At 37.8% G+C, this 20231-nt stretch overlaps 1 pseudogene; it reads left to right on the top strand.

Moving 5' to 3' along the window:
• The first annotated feature begins 10687 nt into the window (after positions 1–10687).
• Positions 10688–12120, top strand: LOC101685388 (annotated as a pseudogene).
• The last annotated feature ends 8111 nt before the right edge of the window (positions 12121–20231 follow it).

Here is a 20231-nt window from a genome sequence, read left to right as displayed (position 1 = left end):
TCCGAGTCTCTGGCCTGGAGGAGCCAAGAGCTCCGGGGCCCACTCCTCAGTGCGCCCTCAGAGAATAGTGTCCAATTACTCCAGTTTCCCTGGCTTCCGGCCGCACTCCGAGCTCACTGAGCCTGCAACTGGTTCAAGGTAACCCTGAGCGGAGAGCTCACTCCTCTGTCTCTGTAGCTGGCTTCCCCATTCTAATACCTGCAAGCTGTGTGACACTCAGACACCCTGGATCTTTCTGTGACCCTGTGGGACCTGGAGGCCATGCTGACCCCATGTGGGCTTCACCCCAGTTTAGCCTCTGGAGCAATGTCCCTCAGGGGAACAGACTTTTAAAAGTCCTGATTTAGTGCTCTGTTGCTCCGCCGCTTGCCAGGAGTCGGCCCCTCCCCCGTGGTCTATCTTCCCGTGGCTTTGGATTCACTTCTGTGCCAGCCGTACCTTTCAGAAGTGGTTGATTTTCTGTTTCTAGAATTGCTGTTCTTTTTCTCTTCGATCTCCCATTGGATTTGTAGGTGTTTGCAATTAGATAAGCTATCTAGCTGATCTCCTGCTATCTGATGTAGTCTCAGCCTGCTACTTCTCCACCATCTTGACTCCCCCCCATGATCCAGATATTTTAAAATGTGAAGAAGATTAACAGAACTTCATTCCTTTTATGACTGAACAATATTCCATTGTTCGAATATTTCACATTTCATTTATCTACTCATTAATAACAGACGTTTGGGTTGTTTCCACTTTTTGCTATCATAATTAATTCTGCTATGAATATTCACATATAAATTTTTGTGGACATGTGTTTTTGGTGCTCTTGGGTATATACCTGGATATGGAATTGCTGAGTCATATTTACTCTGTACTTAACTTTTTTTTTTTTTTTTTGGACAGCAAGGGAGCATGTGCATGCATGTGCATGAGCAGTGTGGGGGAAAGGGGTATGGGGGAAGGGCAGAAGGAGAGGGGGGGAGATAATCTTAAGCAGACTTCATGCTCAGTGCAGAGCTGGAGAGGGTTCAGTCTCATGACCCTGAGATCATGACCTGAGCCAAAAAGAAGAGTCAGAGGCTTAACTGACTGAACCACACAGGTGCCCCTGTACTTAACTTTTTGAGGAACTGTCAACTCTTTTTAAATTGACTGTCATTTTATATTTCCACCTGCATTGTATGAGGCTTCCAGTTTGTCCTTACCCTCACCAATACATATATACTGTCTTTTTGATTAAAGCTATCCTAGTGGGTGTGAAGTGTTATGTTATGGTTTAGATCTGCATTTCTTTAATGACTAATGATGTTGAATATCTTTTCATGTGCTCACTGGCTTCAGTACAAGGCTTTCAAATTGGGAAATATGAGTCTTCCTACTTTGTTCTTCTTTTTCTGGTTATTTTAGTTATTCTGAGTCCCTTGAAGGTCCATATGAACTTTAGTATTAGTTTGTCAATTTTTGGAAATAAAACTTTTGGGATTTTCATAGAAATAGGGACTTTGAAATCTGTAGATTAATTCAGAGAATATTGCTATCTTAATTGTTTTAAATTTTCCAGTGCATGAACACTGGCTATCTTTCTAGTTATTTATATCTTCTTTAATTACTTTCAATGGTGTTTTGTGTTTGTCAGTGTACAAGTCTTACACTTATTTTTTAAAATTTATTCTAAGAATTTTATTCTCTTCGATGCTGTTGTAAATGAAATTTTCTTAATTCTATTTCCCAATTGTTCATTGCTAGAATATAGGAAAATACAATTGATGTTTCTCAATTGGTCTTATATCCTGGAAACTTGCTGAACTGGTTTATTAGCTCTAATAAATATTTGTGGATTCCTTAGAATTTTCTGTTTACAAAATCATGTCATCAGCAAATGGAGATAGATTTACTTCTTCCTTCCACCTCTGGATGCCTTTTATTTCCTTTTCTTCACTAATTACCCTGGTGAGAACATCCAATATAATCTTGAAATGTCCAGAAAGTTTTCTAGAACTGTCTAGAAATGTCCCTTTCCTGATCTTTTAGGAAAGCTTTCAGGCTTTCAGCATTAAGTCTGATGTTCACTGTGGGCTTTTCTTAGATGCTGTGTATCAAGTTGAGGAAGTTCCTTTCCCACACGGTTTGTTGAGTATTTGAACATGATTTTTTTTTTTTTAATCGTGGATTTGTTCAAATGCTTTTTCTGCGTCAATTGATCATGTGATTTTTGTTTTGTTTTGTTTTTCTATTAAAGTGGAGGATGACATTGATTGATTATGGTACGTTGAACCAATCTTGCACTTCAGGGATAAATTCCAGTTAGTTGCTTTGTATAATCACTTTTCTTTTTATATTGCTGAGTTGATTGTGTCAGTACTCTGTTGAGAATTTTTACATATATATTCATTGGAGATATTGGTCTATTGTTTTTTTGTTATGTCTGGTGTTGGTGTCAAGGTAACACTGATTTCATGGAATGAGTTAGGAAACATTATCTTCTCTTTTGTGTTTTCTTTGGAAGAGTCTGTGAAGGGTTGGTGTTAATTTTTCTTTAAAGTTTTGGTAGAATTTGCCACTGAAGCTATCTTGTGCTGGGCTTTACTTTTATAGAAAGTTTTTTCATTACTAACTCAATTTCTTTACTTCTTTAGGTTAGTTTTGTTTTCTATTTTTTTCTATTTTTATTTCTTTCTGAATCAGTTTCACTAGTTTGTGTCTTCTTAGAACAAAATAATTTGTGTTTAATTTGTTGGCAAATTATACAAATAAACAAGCATTTATTTTATTTTCATAAGGTTTCTTTTTCATTCTTGATTTTGAAATTGGAGTCCTCTCTTTTTCTGTGGTAAGTCTAAGCTAAAGGCTCATCAATTTTGTTGATCTTTTCAAAGAACCAACTTTTAGTTTCATTGATTTTCTCCATTTTTTCCTTTTCTATTTCATTTCCACTCAAATATATATTATTTCTTTCTTCCCTTTTTGGAGGTTGTAATTTTTTTAATTTTTCAAATTTCTTAAAGTATAAGATTAGTTTATTGATTTGAGATCTTTTTTTCATAATAGATATTTATGACTATAAATTTCCCTTTTAGTGCTACTTTAGCTGCATCATATAAGCTTTGATATATTTTTAAAAAAATTCATGTCAAAGTATTTTCTCACTTCTTCTTCACAGAAGAAATCACTTCTTCTGTGATTTCTTCTTTGACTCATTTAATACTTAAAAACATGGTGCCCAGTTTCCATATATTTGTGAATTTCCCAAATATCTTATAATCACTGATGTCAAATTTCATTTTATTATGATTGAAAAACATATTGATGGGATTTCAATCCCGTAAATTTAGTGAGATGTGTTTTACGGCCTAACATATGGTATGTCCTGAAAAACCTTCTATCTGTACTTCAGAAGAATGTGTATTCTACTGTTGTTGTGTGGAGTTTTACTTGGATTATAGTGTTCAAATTTGTATTTCCTGCTGTACTCTTATGTCTAGTTGTTCTATATATTATTGAAAGTGTGTATTAAAACCTCCATCTATTATTGTTGAATTATCCATTTATTCCTTCAATTTTATTTTTGGTTCATGTATTCTGGTACTCTGTTTTTAGGTGTATACATGTTTATACATGCTGTATTTACTTTATGGATTGGTGTTTGTTAAGACAATTTTTGTCTTAAAATCTATTTTTTCTGCTATTAGTATAAATAGTCCTGCCCTCTTTTGTTTACCATTTGTGTGGCATATCTTTTTCCATCCTTTTACTTTCAGTCTTTTGTGTCTTTGAATCTACACAACATTGAATTAGGTCATTTTTTGTCCATTATGCCCATATCATCTTTTAATTTGAAGGTTTACTCATTTTTATTTAATGTAATTACTGATAAGGTATGATTTACATCTGTCAATTGATGTTTGCATTTTATGTTTCTTGTCTTCTTTATTGTTCCTCTATTCTTCCATTACTGTTTTTTTGTGTGCTTAATAAATATTTTCTATTTATTTAGGAAAAATAAATTTAAAAAATTAAAAATTTTTTTTTTTAAAGATTTTATTTATTTATTTGTCAGAGAGAGAGCGAGAGCGAGCACAGGCAGAGTGGAAGGCAGAGTCAGAGGGAGAAGCAGGCTCCCCATGGAGCAAGGAGCCTGATGTGGGACTCGATCCCAGGACGCTGGGATCATGACCTGAGCCGAAGGCAGCTGCTTAACCAACGGCACCACCCAGGCGTCCCAAAAAATTAAAATTTTTTAAAATTAAAAATTACTTCTGCAATTCTTTGTTATTTTTATAGCAGTTACATAGGGGATTACAATTAGCACATTAATTTGTAACAATCTTGTTCAGATTAATACCAACTTAAATTTAATAGTATATCAAAATTTGCTCCCCTATATAGCTCTATTCCTTATTGCCTTCTTTTGTGTCTCTATTGTCAAAAAATTACACATTTACATATGTATGCTCATCAACATAGATTTATAATTATTACTTAATAAACTTCTAAAAATGATTTAGGAGAAAAAAGAGAGTTATAAAGAAAAAAATGCATTTCTATTGTCTTGTGTATTTAGTTACCTCTACCAATGCCATCTATTTTCTTCATGTGAATTTCAGTTATAAGCTAGCCTTTTATTTTAGTTTGAAGGACTCTCTTTAGTGTTGCTTCTACGAGGGCTCTGCTAGTAACAAGTAATCTCAGTTGTTTATTAGAAATATCCTAATTTTCCCTTCATATTTTGAAGGATAGTTTTGCTGGATATAGAATTCTTGGATAATAAACTTTCTCCCCCATAACACTTTGTATATATAATTCCACTGCTTCTGGCTTTCATGGTTTCTGAAATCAGTTACTAATCTGATAAGATTAGAATGTCCTCCAATAGAGAATCCATTGTATCTGATGAAATGCTTCTCCCTTATTGCTTTCAAGATTCTCTATTTATGGTTTACCAGTTTTATTATGATGTGACTAAGTGTTTCTTTGTTTTTTTTTCCCCTTTATCCTACTTGGAGTTTGTGAGCTTCTTGAATATGAAGGGTTTTTTTTTAAATCAAATATGGGAAATTATGTCTCAGATAGTCTTTTTATTCCTTCCCCCCCAACCCTGCATATGGGATTTAATTTATGCATATGTTGGTATGCTTGATGATCTCTGAGTCTGACCTTTTCTTCTTAATTCTGTTTTATTTCTATTATGGAGACTGGAAAATCTCAATAGACCTATCTTAGGGTTCACTGATTCTTTCTTCTGCTTGCTCAGAATTGGTATTGAGCTATCCCCCTGGTGAATTTTTCATTTTAATATTGTATTTTTCAGTTCCAGAATTTCTATTTAGTTTATTTTTATAATTGTTATCTCTTCATTGATATTCTCTATTTGTTGTGACACCATTCTCATACTTACCTTTAATTTTGTAGACATGATTTCCTTAGTTATTTCCCCATATTTAAAATAGCTGATTTAAAGTCTATGACTACTATGTCCAATGACTGGTTGTCCTCACGAACACTTTCTCTTGGTTATTTTTTCCCCTTGTGTGTCAGCTGTATTTTTTTTCAAAATTTTTTTTGCATGTCTTGTAATTTTGTTTTCTAAGATTATATTTATTTATTTGATAGAGAGAGAAAGAAAAAGAGATAACATGCACAAGTGGAGGATCGGGAGAGAGGTTAGCAGGCTCCCCACTGAGCAGGGAGCCTGATGTGGAACTCAGTCCCAGGATCCTGGGATCATGACCTGAACTGAAGGCAGATGCCCACATAATGGAGCCACTCAGGTGCCCCTGTCTTGTAATATTTTGTTGAAAATTGGATATTTTGTAAAATATAGTATGTTCACTGGAAATCAGATTCTTCTTCCTCATAGGGTTTGGTTTTGTAACTTTTCTGGACAAATTTTACAAAGTCTGTAGTTTTTGTTGTGTGTAACCACTGAAGTCTCTTCTTTGTTCAGTTAACAATCAGAAAGAGATTTTTAACCAGGAAGTCTCCCAGTATTTGCTGAGGGACTCTGTGCACATGGTGGATTACATCTTCAACACTCAGCCAGGAACTTGAGAACTCTGCGTTAGCCATTATTTCCTTCTTATTACAGAGCCACAAGTTTAGTCAGAGGTGAGAAGTTAGGAACATCTCTGATAATCTCTGAGCATGTGAACAGTCATGGGCTTGTGCAGGACTCCACATATGAATCTGGCTTTCTAGATTTCCAGGAATAAGTTGGAGGTTTTCAAAGTTATCTATGGACATATCAACTTGTCCTTTAAAGTTTTATGTTTAGTCTATGGTTTGCAACAACTGTTTTCTACTACTTCAGGCAGCTGCAATATTCATTATTTACCTCTAATTGTTGTTAACAAATAGCCCTAAGAAAAAGTCTGTTTGTTTAGGTGACCTGTGAGTCAGATCAAATAAAGGCAGTCTTGTGAGTGGAGTTTTCCAGGGTATTCCTAGACAAATAGTTTCAATTCTCTGGAAGTGAATGTTTGAGGAAACTCTAGCCACTTTCTGCCCTTTCCAGTGGCTACAATGCTGCTATTTCAACAGGACTGTGGGCTGTTAGTTTTCCAGGCTACTATGTATCCGAGGAAGATTGAGAGGGAGAATAATGGGAAGAGGATGAGTAAAAAAGTCACAAAGCTCTATACTTACTGAGGTTCAACCCTGTTATGGACAAAGATTCCTTAGATCACTGTAAGCTCAGGTTCATTTCTAAAGTTCTAAAAAAGTTAATTCTGACAATTTTTCCAGTTTTCTCATGGCTTTGATATAGGAGAGGATTTCGGGAGGTCTTTACTTTCCCGTTTTTTGTTGATGGCACCATACATTCTAGATGTTTAATAAAATAAATATTTTTTTGAGAATTCTCAAAATTTCTCTTAAGCATGCCTAAATGGGTCACAGTTTTTAAAATTTCTCCTCCTCCTCTTCTTCCTCCTTCTTCTTTTAAAGATTTTGTTAATTTATTTGTCAGAGAAGGTAAGGGGGAGAGAGAGAGAGAGCACAGGCAAGGGGAGCAGCAGGCAGAGGAAGATGCAGGCTCTCCACTGAGCAAGGAGCCCAATGTGGTACTCGGTCCCAGGACCTTAGGATCATGACCTGAGCCAAAGGCAGACACTTAACTGACTGAGCCACCCAGGTGCCCCTAAACTTCTGTTTTATTTATTTATTTATTTAAAGATTTTATTTATTTATTTGACAGAGAGAGACAGACAGAGAGAGAGAACACAAGCAGGGGGTCGTGAGAGAGGGAGAATCAGGCTTCCCTGCCTAGCAGAGAACCTGATGTGGACCTGGATCCCAGGACCCTGGGATCATGACCTGAGCCAAATGTAGCCACTTAATAACTGACCCACCCAAGCACCCAACTTCTGTTGTTTTAACAAGGACAGAGTTCGGTTTAACTTTCTTGGCAAAAGTGGTGAAAGCAGAGTCATCTGAGGCCTTAGTCATTCCCTAAACAGTACTAACTGAATGCATTGTCACTTAGACCCTGCAGTCAAAAATGCTCAGTAATATGTAGGTGTCTGTATTTGATACATTTTACATCACTTCACTTCTGCACAAAATAAGGGTGGAACAAAACAACATGGCCCTAGGGGGTGGTAATGGCATCCTGGGGTGGTGGTTCTGGAGCTGAATAAATGGAGTAGAAAAGATTATGACTCTTAGCCCACAATTATATGAAAAGATACTCAACAGCACTAATCATAAAAGAAATACAAATCAAAACCACAATGAGATATTACTTCCTACCTGGTAGGATGGCCTGAACAGAAAATAACATGTTGGCAAGGATATGGAAAAATGGGGACACTTCTGCACCCTTGGAGGGAATACAAAATTGTATAGCCACTATGTAAAACAGTATTGAGGTTCCTCCAAAAAATTAAAAATAGAATCACCTAATGATTCAGCAATCCCACTTCTGGGTATATATACAAAAGAATTCAAAGCAGGATCTTGAAGAGATATTTGCACATCTGTTTTCATGGCAGCATTATTCACTATGGCTACGGGCTAGAAGCAATTCACATGTCCACTGAAAGGCGGATGGATAAGGAAAATGTTGTATATACATGCAATGGAGCATTATGCAGTCTTTAAAAAGAAGGAAATTCTGTTATTCTGTAAGATCTATAAACCTGAGGATGTTATGCTTAGTGAAACAGACCAATTACAAAAGGGCAAATACTGTATGATTATACTAATATGAAGTATTTAAAATAGTCACAATCATTTAAATTAAAAAGTAGAAAGGTGGTTGTGAAGGGTGGAGGAGAGGGGAAGGAGAATTAGTGTTTAGTGAGTATAGAGTTTCACTCTTGAAAGAAAAAAACATTCTAGAGATCTGTCATGCAACAGTATAAATATACTTAATACTATTTAACTCCACACTAAAAAAAAAAATGGTCAGCAGTTCAATAGAAGAACTACTGAAGGTGTATGTGGCAGTAGGTCATGGGATGTTGATTTTATGACAAAACTTTTAGGAAGTTTTTTAAAGTCCTTATTTTCTAAAAAAGAGATCTTTTCTCTCAGTTGCTGGTGGTATTACCTGCTCTGACCATGACAAGGTACTGAGTTCCACTTAAAAACTTGGGCTGAATGGATAGGTAGCATTTTATCCTCAGTAGGTTGTTAACGCTTATATTTGCTTCAGGGCAGAGGCACTTTAGACTATATAATTTCTGGGCCTTCAGTTTTGGAGTCTGGCATAACTGTTTAGGGCCAGAAGGATCCTTAGGTATCACCTGCACTGTCATGTCCCAAAAGGTGTGCTAGATGTATTAAGTGGTGCTAAAGAACTATTCTGTGAATAACTGCCTTAGGGAAATGATGGTTGAACAAAGCTAAACAGGTTTATTTACTGCTAGAGTTTTCATATACTTCAATATACTATTTTGCAAGTTTTGAAATGAAGTTACAGCCTCTGCATTGCCCAAATTAATTGGTCAATTAATTCTTCTTCTTCTTCTTCTTTTTTTTTTTTAAGTTAAAAACCATGCCCTAATCTCACAAAACAAACTGAGGGTTGCTGGGGGGAGGGGGTTTGGGAGAAGGGGGTGGGATTATGGACATTGGGGAGGGTATGTGCTTTGGTGAGTGCTGTGAAGTGTGTAAACCTGGTGATTCACAGACCTGTATCCCTGGGGATAAAAATATATGTTTATAAAAAATAAAAAATTAATAAAGACTAAAAAAAAAAAAGAATAAAACAAAACAAAAAACAAAAGTAAAAAAAAACAAACAAACCATGCCCTAGAAATAGTGTTCTGCAAGGTTAGGGAAACAGTGGCCTAATCAAATGCAGAAATTTGATTTACACAGACATTGAAGTTCAGAGAGGTTAAATCCAATTTAAAGGCAGGATACCCAGTTCAAATTGAATTTTACAAAAATAAGAGTAACTATTTAGCATTTGCATGAGACATACTACAAATTCGTTATTTATCTGAAATTCACTTTTAATTAGGTATCCTACATTTTACTGCATTTTACTTGGCAGTCCTACAAATTAACTTGCCCAAAGCTAGCCAGCAAATGCATGGGAGAACTGGGGCTAAAATGGAAGCTTCCATACTCCGGTTCAGTCCTTTTATTCTCTTAGGCACATGGTATGGTCGATGTTTTAGTGGCATTCCGGCAACTAAGTTGCTACTGCGAAATATACTGAACTATTTCACTCTTCTGGGATACTCCTTTAAAGAGTCTACTGACGTACTAACAGGATAATACTACAGTTGGTACTACTGTAATTTAAAAATGATAATGATGGCTAACCTTTATTAGTTGCTTACTATGTACCAGGAATTGTTCCATGAAGATTCTATCTTTTGTCATTTAAGCCTCACAACAGTCCTATGAGGTAGGGGCTAGGACTATCCCATGTTACAGATGAGGGAGCTAGGTGCAGGGGGTTAGGCAGCTCATTCAAGATCTCTCCCAGCAAGGGGTAGAGCCAAGAAAGAAAGGAACTTCTATAAAAGGGGAATTACATTATGTCATATTTCAGAGATGATCCCCATTCGTTCTGGTGGAGTGAAAATTTTCTTCCTCTTTGACCAGATACTCTGGTTTGAATGAGGCTTGAATGGATTCACTTATAAGATATAAAGCCTTCAAGAGACAGGTAAATATCTTTATCACAAAAGGAAATCCACATAATACAGCTCCTCCTAAGCAAGGAAAGGCATAAAGCAGAGATCTGTGTTGTGTTGGGCTGTTTCTTTCTAGGTAAAAGTTAGAGACACAACCACAGGCTTGGAGCTGCAAATAGAAACAGGTCCTACAAATGGTAGCTGTAAATGGAGGACACACCGTATCTTATACCTCTTTCGTCCACAGAATGCAACACAGTACTTTGATTATAGAAAGAGCTCAGTAAAGATTTGTTGAGTTGAATGGGAATCAAAGAGCGTGTTTATGGGTACACAAAAGGGTCGAAGACACTCACTGATCCTTTGAGTTGGAGCCACACATTTCTAGTACCACCACTAAAGCTTTCTTTTTCCATGTGAAAAAGGCTTTGCATAGAAGAGCAACTACAAGCTCCTTCTTTGCCACTGGAACCTGACATTCTTGTAGGTTAAGTCCCCAGCAAGCTCTCTGATTCTCTGGCTGCAAAGCTGCCTTGGAGGATTCAGAAAATGGAGGTTTCCTACCTGGTAGCCGAGTTGTGGTGCCGCAGTGGAGGCGCTTTACCAATAGCATGTCCCATCTACCCACGAAACTCCCGCGCAAGAAGATCGAGAAACAGAACTTGAAATTGCGCCAGCAAAACTTAAAGCTCCAGGGAGCCTTGGATGTGAGCTTATCAGAAACGCAAAATGGGGGGCTCCTGGGTGGCTCAGTGGGTTAATCCTCTGCCTTCGGCTCAGGTCATGATCCCAGGGTCCTGGGATCAAGCCCCACATTAGGCTCTCCGCTCCGCAGAGAGCCTGCTTCCTCCTCTCTCTGCCTGCCTCTCTGCCTACTTGTGACCTGTCTCTGCTAAAGAAATAAATAAAATCTTAAAAAAAGAAAGAAAGAAAGAAAGAAAGGCAGGCAAAATGGACATATGTCTGCAGAACCAGTAGGAGGTGGGAAGGTTAAAAAAAATCCCTGAAACAGTCTGTGAATCTGGGCTCCTCAGAAGCCCAGAATGGAGCAAGAACTAAAGAAACAATGAAAACTGTACAAGTTAAATTAAAAAAGAAAAGAAAAGAAATCTACCATAAAAAGCAATAGAAAAGCAGCAACACAGTCTCCCAATTCAGAACCAAAAAAGAAGAAAAAGAAAAAGAGAAAAATTGTGGATGATACTGGGCCTGATACCAAAAAAGTGAAAACTGAAGACAAAGGGGACTCTGAAGAAGGGACCCAAGCTCCTGAAGGGACAGAAAACAGTGTGGAGAAGCCAGATGATCAGGAAGAGGACAGTGAAGTGCCCAGCCTACCCCTTGGACTGACAGGTGCTTTTGAGGATACTTCATTTGCTTCTCTTACTGATCTTGTCAGTGAGAACACTCTCAGGGCAATAAAAGAAATGGGTTTTACAGACATGACTGAAATACAGCATAAAAGTATCAGACCACTTCTGGAAGGCAGGGATCTTCTAGCAGCCGCAAAAACAGGCAGTGGCAAAACACTGGCATTTCTCAACCCTGCAGTCGAACTCGTTTCAAGTTAAAGTTCATGCCCAGGAACGGAACTGGAGTTCTTACCCTCTCACCTGCTAGGGAGCTGGCCGCGCAGACGTTCGGTGTTCTTAAGGAGTTAATGACGCACCATGTTCACACATACGGCTTGTTAATGGGCAGCAGCAACAGGTCCGCTGAAGCACAGAAACTCGGTAATGGGAGTTTTTTTTTCAATCATGGCCACCCCAGGCCGCCTTCTAGACCACATGCAGAATACCCCAGAGTTTATGTATACAATTTGCAGTGTCTGGTTATTGATGAGGCTGATCGTATCTTGGATGTTGGGTTTGAAGAGGAATTAAAACAAATCATTAAACTTCTGCCAACACGCAGGCAAACCATGCTCTTTTCTGCCACACAGACTCAAAAAGTTGACAACTTGACCTCCCCTGAAAATGCTACTGTGGCTAGGAAGCATGTGACATTAAAGGTGGCATTGGTTTTTGCATACTCCAGATTTTAAAGCAGTGAGCCTTTCCTAATTTTTTTTTAAGAGCCAACAGTGTAGGTTATTTGTTATTGTTATTTGAATAAAGCACCCTTCACAGTCCTAACATTTGTTGGAAACAGTGGAACCTGAGATTTTTGAGCCTTATTTATACCAATATATGTGTAATAATCTGTTATTCTCCCTTTAATAACTTAGTAAGTATCTTTTTGCAAAAGGTACATAATGATGATACCGCTCATTCAACTTTGTTCCAAGTGGTTTGGATTTTGTTGAACTCTTTGCAGAGTATTCAGGAAGGCAGAACATTTTTTTGAGGAAAAATTGCCCCTTCCAGATCTGTGAAATGAAAATAGGTTTATGATGAAGATTGGAAATGAACAGCAGTGAAAAAGAGCAGCAAAGATGGGGGTTTCATCACATGGGGTTTTTGTTGTAGGAACTCTTGACTTCCAGAGTATTTAGTATGTCTTGTTTTATTTCCAGTGCATTTTATAACTATAAAATTGTTATTACATTTTGATCAATTTGAAACAAAAAAAAAGAAAGAAAGAAAAAGAAAATGGAAATTTCCAGAAAATTGAGGTGAGGGGGAATACAAGCCTCTCCAAGCAATCACATTAAAGTTAATATGCTGAACTTCATTTATAGGACACTTAGCTTACAGAGAAGAAGGTGGACTGGGACGTGGTGGAATGAATGTAATCTCAATAATTAGTCTAAGTCTCTGCGTGTGGATGTCCTCACTCAAGTGGCTTCTCTTGCTGATACCCAGCCTGTGTTTACCCAGTTTCCTTGGTCTGAAAGGACCTGCTTTACTAGTTACCGGGATGGATTATTTGGATATGATGCCTATTGAATGGTTCCTGAGCTTCTCTTCCTCCCTTGAAGTGGTTTATGAATTCCCTCTTGGGCTTTTGTCTAAGTCACTTTAATTGTTATAGGGTTTTGGCCCTCAAATCTGAGAAATTTTAAATTGGTATCTAAAAATGGTAACTGAGCCCTCCATCGTCTATCTCTATGACTACAACTGATATAAATAATAGCTGTTATTTAATGAGTACCTATTTTGTTCCATGGACTCTCTAAACATTTTATATCTATTAACCCATTGGTCAAATAGGTACTATTATTTCCCTGGAGGAATAATCTGAGGCTAAGAGAGGTTAAGTAACTTGCCTAAAATCCTGCAGTGAGTTCATGATCTAGGAACAAAGGTGCACTAAGGAATTGAAGTAAAAATGTAGTAGTTCAGACAAATGGGGGCAAAACAACCTGAATTTGTGAGACACATGCTTTAACAAATGATATTTAAAGCTAAAGGGTTTACCACCTTCTCAGACACTGAGCAACTTAAACTATGTAAGGGAAGAGAACACTTCCTCCTAGAAGGTCTTGGAAGACATACAGATGAGTGTTATTTATAATTATCCTGTCACTCTTAAAGCATTATTTATAATTAGCATGTCAGTTACTTATAGTCGAAGAAATACTTCTAGATTATTTTAAAAGGACTTTAAGAAGAGATTTGTCTTAAGCTATTTAAATTATACTTCTTTACATCCTTGAATTTACTTAGCAAACTTCGGGCCAGTCCCATAACTGACCAAATTAATGGGAATGTGGACTAATGCAGTTTAATGTAAAGAATTTGTAACCATCCTTGTTTGGTTTTCTTATTAAAGTTACAGGTCTTGTTGACTGGAACTGACTGACTGGGTATCTGTGAGAGTCATTCTTTGTAATGATAATACAGTCAAAGCCTCTAAGGAACTGGATTGAGTTCTAAGAACCTGAAGGTTTTCTTTGAAGTGACCCTTTAAAAATATTAACAAGTATCAGCCTTAAGATCCAACTTGTATGCCTCACTGAGTTTTCCTGAGATGAGAAGCCATTACTAGTTCTTTGTTTGGAAGTGGAAATGAAAAGCACAGAGTTGCAGTGAACTGAGAGAACACTTCTGTTTCATGTCCCCATGCCTGTTTTGGCCCAAATGACTCAGATACAGTACTACAGCTGTTTCAGCATTCTGGGGGTTTGTTTGCCGGCTCTATTGGAGACCAAAGCTCATATAAGTAATATAAAACCTCAGCATTTACAACATAAAGGCACCACAAGATCTCTCAGACATTGAGCTTTGGTAGGATTTTATTTGGAGGAATTTTATTTTAAAATGTAATATCCTTTTCCTTTCTTTGGCAAATAGAATCAGGGAGAACTTGGATGGAACTCTGCTGCTTATGAAAAGTCTCACCCTGTTCATATAAGCAAGTCTGTCACCCTTGATCGGAAAGTAATAATTCATAAAGCTTAATGTTATTATCATCCCTCTGCCTGGAGTGATAGATATTCTTGAGGTCTTTTAAATAAAAAGTTTAAAATTGAATTTGCAACTCAAAAGATTGGTGGGTTCAAATGTTAGTTTCCTGCTGAGTAACTGTGAAAACAATTCTAAAGTAGCTAGTAGTGTGTTAGGAATGGCAGTTTTATTAAATGTCTTGATGGAGTGCAATGAAAACACGCTTTTGGTGTCTTTATGCAGACTTTCCTTCTACAAAAATAATAGTTTTCTTATAGACATTAGTGTTCGCCTTCCCTCTATTTATTTGGTTATTCTCCCCCGTTCAGGTTTTCTGCAAAGTTTTCAATAAGAAGATGAGATTTGTTTTTATTAGTAGCAGCCCAGGAACATTCTCCTGTGGAAACTGATTGTACGGCCCTGCTCAGAGATTTCTGATTTGCATTTCATCATCTCATTTGTAGAATAAAGTCTTAACCCATCTGTTTGGTCCAAAATAGTGCCATTGAGTATTATGTTCTTGTGGCCATATGCCTTCCAGCATCCCAGATCTTCAGTGAAGTCCTTAAAGAACCATACACATATGGGAAGGCTCCTCTCACCCAAGAGAAAACCAGCAAGTTCATTTAAAAAGGTATCTTTCAATTATGAAAACTGGCAGGCATCAAAGGACACTTGGCAGTTGAACTTTGTAAAAACATTTGCACTGGCGGCTCAAGAGGACCTTCTCTTTTGCTGGTTTCATGAAAAAATGAAGGTTTTTGCAGTTTCACCTCAATTTACTCTCTCCTTTTTTCCACAAAAACAAAAGGTGATTTTTCAAGGTCCCTGTATTAGCATTATTTGACATCTTTATATGGATTTGACCCAATAATTGACCAAATCCCTCAGGATGAGAATTGAAAATTTGTTGTGATTTCTACCCCTCATTCCTAGTCCTGTCTTTTGGTCGATGGCAAATTGTCTCTTTTCCCAGTTCCTTTGTTTTTCCCCCTATGGGCAAAACACTGCTGCTATAAAAATAAAAATAGTGAAATCCCAGTCTTGACTGAAGTTGGGAATTCCTGCACACATTAAAAAGAAAAAAATCTTTGTTTCTCCTTGGGAAGTTGGCAAAGTGAAAATTGATAGCTTAGCTCTTCTCACATTGACACTTACATTAACTGCAGGGATTGTATTTTTAAGAGATCTTAAATATAATTTGAGGAAAAACAATGCTGTCACACATAAATGTTTCTGTATGTTTATCTCCATGACCTTATGTCCTGTGTGGAGATCTTTATAAATAAGACCTGGAGCATCCCTTCCTTTCTGGGCAAGGATGTAACTTTGTGAGAATGAAGGTAGTGTTTATTCAATCAAAATGTTGCCCATTCTTGCTTAGGTAATTGGAGATAGTAGAGGGTAATTGCTGGTTACCCTCTACTAACTGCCAACTGACTGGCTGGTTAAGTGCATCCATGAGTTTTCTGGCAGGACATGTATAAAGCTCTTACACCAGTGGACTTTGGGTACTCTGTGCCTTAAAAGATTTGTGTAAGATATAAAATAACTCTGGATATTTTATCTATATCATTTGACACATAAGCAGTTCAATCCCACTATATAGTTTGTGTGTACAGGGTTTGTACTTAACAGAATAAAATATTTGCTTTAAAATTTTGGGGGCACCTGGGTGGCTCAGTGGATTAAGCCTTTACCTTCAGCTCAGGTTGTGATCTTGGGGTCCTGGGATCAAGTCCCGCATCGAGCTCTCTGCTCAGCAAGGAGCCCGCTTCCCCCTCTTTCTTTGCCTGCCTCTATGCCTACTTGTGATCTCTCTCTTTCTCTCTGCCAAATATATAAATAAAATCTTTTTTTAAAAAAAATCTATGCATAGGGACTGCTGGGTGGCTCAGTCAGTTAAGCATCTGCCTCCAACTCAGGTCATCATCCCTGGGTTCTCGGATTGAGTCCCCCATTAGGTTCCTTGCTCAGCGGGAGCCTATTTCTCCCTGTCTGCTGCTCTCTCTGCTTGTTCTCTCTCTCTCTCTCTTTCTGACAAATAAATAAATAAAATATAAAATGCTATGCATAAATATAGGCATAACAACTGGTGAATAAGAGAAACTGCAACTCCGATTTTAAAGCCCTGACTTAACTCTCCTCTTTCCTACACATGTCTATTTTGTAGTTTTGTTTCTAAAACCCAGATCGAAAGAAAATTTAGTTGTCTTCTGCAGTTTGGGTGAAGCTTTTGGCCCTGCCTGTTTAACACACAGAGGGATTGATTTGCATTCTGCACTGAAACGTACCTGTGGGGAGCATTAATCCATTCTGTTATAAAGAGAGTGGTGAGCTAGTGGAAGTAGCAGGGAGAAATCTTGGCTGTTGCTGGTGACTACCCTAAGCCACCTTGACTTATCATGATTTACTGATCCATTCCCTACCCCCCCCACCACCACTTCTAGCCTCTCCCTTTTTGTAGTAGGCTAAATACTGGCCTCCCAAATATATCCAGAATAGGCCCCAAAACATATGAATCTGTTACTTTACTTGGCAGAAACTGCTTTGCAGAGGTGATTAAATTAAGGATCTTGAAAGGGGAATATTTTGCTAGATTGTCTAGGTGGTCCATCATAATCACAAGGGTCCTTATAAAAAGAAGGCAGGAAGGTAAGAGACAGAAGAAGGCAGTGTAGCTGTAGAACCAGAGATTGGAGTGATGGGGCCATAAATCATGGCCATTTCTGGAAAGTAGAAGAGGCAATGAACAAATTCTCCCTTAGAGTTTCCAGAAGGTAATAGCCCTGGTAAGACTTTGATTTTAGCTCCTTAAAACTCCTTTTGGAATTTTGACCTCCAGAGTTGTAAAAGAATACATATGTGTTGTTTTAAGCCATTAAATTTGTGATTCCTTGCTACGGCAGCCACAGAAAATTGATATACCGTCCCATTCTCTTCTCATCTTCTGTTTGGAATGTCTGCTTTTGTTTCTATCTTCATTTTTGCCTCTGCTCAAATTTCTTTATTCTTTTCTCCATCCTTTTGGTGAAGGATTTACCTACTCTTCCTTTAATTAACCATCCTCCAAACAAGATATTTGCATAGCCACGACATTTGTCAATTTTGCCCTTCAATGAGGATCTGTGGTTACAGAGCCAGAGTAGCATTTCCTAAAATGTCCCATAACATACAGGTCCTTGAATATGTAAGCAAAGGGTATATAGTGATGAAACATTGCATATCATATCCCCCTTTTAGAGACTCACACTCTTTATTAGCATGTTAATGATCCTCAGAAACTCTATAATCTTGTTTAATGCAATGTTTTCCAAATTTATTTGGCCACAGAGCTTTTTTTTTTTTTTTTTTTTTTTTCATACAACAACAGATATGAACATGTCTCACAAGTGGTGTTCTAGGAAACTGGCTTGGGGAAAAGCCGCTCTGGGATATACCTGGGGTCTTCGAGATACCAATATCCTTCTCCTGTGCCCTGAAACAAACATCCATTGGGCTCCAGATGTGAAGGGAAAGCCAGCCTCCATCAGCCGGTGGAGGGGGTGGTAGTCGGGGTGGGGTCTCTAGGGACTTGTCCCGAATTAGATGAAAGGTATAATAAAATCAACTGATCCAACAGTTTCCCACTTGACTTCTTGGAAAATGTGTTTGGAATTCACATGGATAGACCTGACTCATATTTCATAGGTCAGCAGTGGCAAGGGGACTTAAATCCACAGACCCAGTGGATTTGCCAGACAATGGTCTGATCATGGAATATGCAAACTCTTTTAAGATGTGTGCCTATGATCCAGGGAAGATAGAATCTGTGAGGCCCTCCCAATCAATGCAACCTTCCTGGTTCCTGAATCTAGGAAAGGTAGACACTGGCCTACCCTGAGTCAAGTGTTCCCCTCTAGATCAGTTAGCACTGACTAGGTCACCTGTATAGTAGTAACATTAGCTAATATTTGTGTGGTATTTGGTTTGTGTTAGGCATTGCTCTAACTGCTCTGCACATGTTAATTCCTTCAAACCTCACAAAAATGTTATGTGAAATCCTGAAGCATGGGAGTTAAAAAATGCACCAGTCATATGGCTCAACAATGGCAGTGTGGAGCTTTGAATCTAGGTAGGCTGGGCCCAGATACCCTTTTCTCAAACCATTGTGTTCACAAGTGGAAAGAGAGCAAACTTGGATTCGGGTGGATTTGGGTTTGACCTTAGGGGTTCCTGTGACTTTGGTCAAGTCTCTTAATCTTTCTCAACTTCTATTGGGAGTTAGTTAATAGTTAACTAGTTAATAACCTGGAAGTGGCTCTCATTGGAAAATCACGAATGCCTGGTATCAGAATTATATCGTATGCTTGCTAGTCTGTTAATATACCTATCTCTCCCACTTCAGTGACCCTTTTACCAGTCTGTTGTGGGAGAATCATGACTGTCATGGGTATCTGATTCCGGGGATTATATTCTTTCTTTTGGTAAACCATACTGAGTTTAGTTTTTCTTTCTTGAATTGTTTTCTTATTAAAAAAGTTTTTTTCCAGGGCACCTGGGTGGCTCAGTGGGTTAAGCCTCTGCCTTCAGCTCAGGTCATGATCTCAGGGTCCTGGGATCGAGCCCTACATCGGGATCTCTGCTAGGCAGGGAGCCTGCTTCCCCCTCTCTCTCTGCCTGGCTCTCTGCCTACTTGTGATCACTCTCTCTCACTGTCAAATAAATAAATAAAACCTTTTAAAAAAGTTTTTTTTCCCCATTTGTTTGTATTTAAGTAGGCTCCATGCCCAGTGCGGAGCCCAGTGTGCGGCTTGAGCTCACGACTTTGAGATCAAGGCCTGAGCTGAGATCAAGAGTCAAACACTTAACCCACTGAGCCACCCGGGCACCCCACAAAGTTTTTTTCTTATAACAAAAATAATACACACTCATTTCAGAAAAGAAAGGGAAGCAAAAGTAAGAAGATTTTTTAAAATCACCAATAATTCTGGAAGATAATTGCTATTAACATTTTCATGATGATATTATTTCTAATGCTTTTTAAATTTATATTTTCTAAATAATGCTTTTATGCGATGTATTTTTTACTCTATATGTTCTGCCTCAAATTGGTAATATTCAAAAATACAGTTTTGTAAAAATTGCTTCTTTTCACTTGATATAATCTTGAACAACTCTTATGTACTGAATATTCTTCTACAACTGTATTTTCTTTAATGACTGCATGATGAGGTCTAACCAATTCTATATTGTTGAATAGTTAGATTGTTTCCATTCTGTTTTTTCTGATTGATGTTAAATAATGTTGCAATGAACATCTGTGAAATATATTTTTGATTCATGATTAACAGAATGATTCTGGGTGGCAACATTTTAGATCCCTGGAAAGCAGTTTCATTGAATTGAAAAGAGAAGAACCTGCCTCGTTCAATTTACTTTTACTGTACCAGTGCCCAGAAATATAATTAGTTGATAGCTAAATGAATACCTATCATCAAAGATGAACAGACTCTAAAGCAGTTGCTTCTTTTCCAGGTAGCTTCATGCCAGCAATCTAGCAAGTAGGATCCGCGAGAGTGCCCAGATCTCACTTGGCAGGTGACCAGTGTGGAGGCTCATAAGGCCCTAGTTCTCATTAGTTGGGTATAAATCATGACCAATGTGTCTCACATTTTGATAGATTCTTGTCTCGTATTCCTGTCTCACATCCTGCCTTTCATCCATTTTGAATTTATTTTTTGTGTATGGCCTAAGAAAGTGTTTCAGTTTCATTCTTCTGCATGTGGCTGTCCAATTTTCCCCAACACCATTCGTGGAAGACACTGTCTTTTTTCCATTAGATATT

Source organism: Mustela putorius, unplaced genomic scaffold, assembly GCF_011764305.1.
Source record: "Mustela putorius furo isolate JIRA1106 unplaced genomic scaffold, ASM1176430v1.1 tig00000461_pilon_pilon_pilon, whole genome shotgun sequence".
In the NCBI taxonomy this organism is placed as follows: Eukaryota; Metazoa; Chordata; class Mammalia; order Carnivora; family Mustelidae; genus Mustela; species Mustela putorius.
The sequence above is the reverse complement of the archived record's forward strand: the minus strand, read 5'-3'. Positions and strand labels throughout refer to the sequence as shown.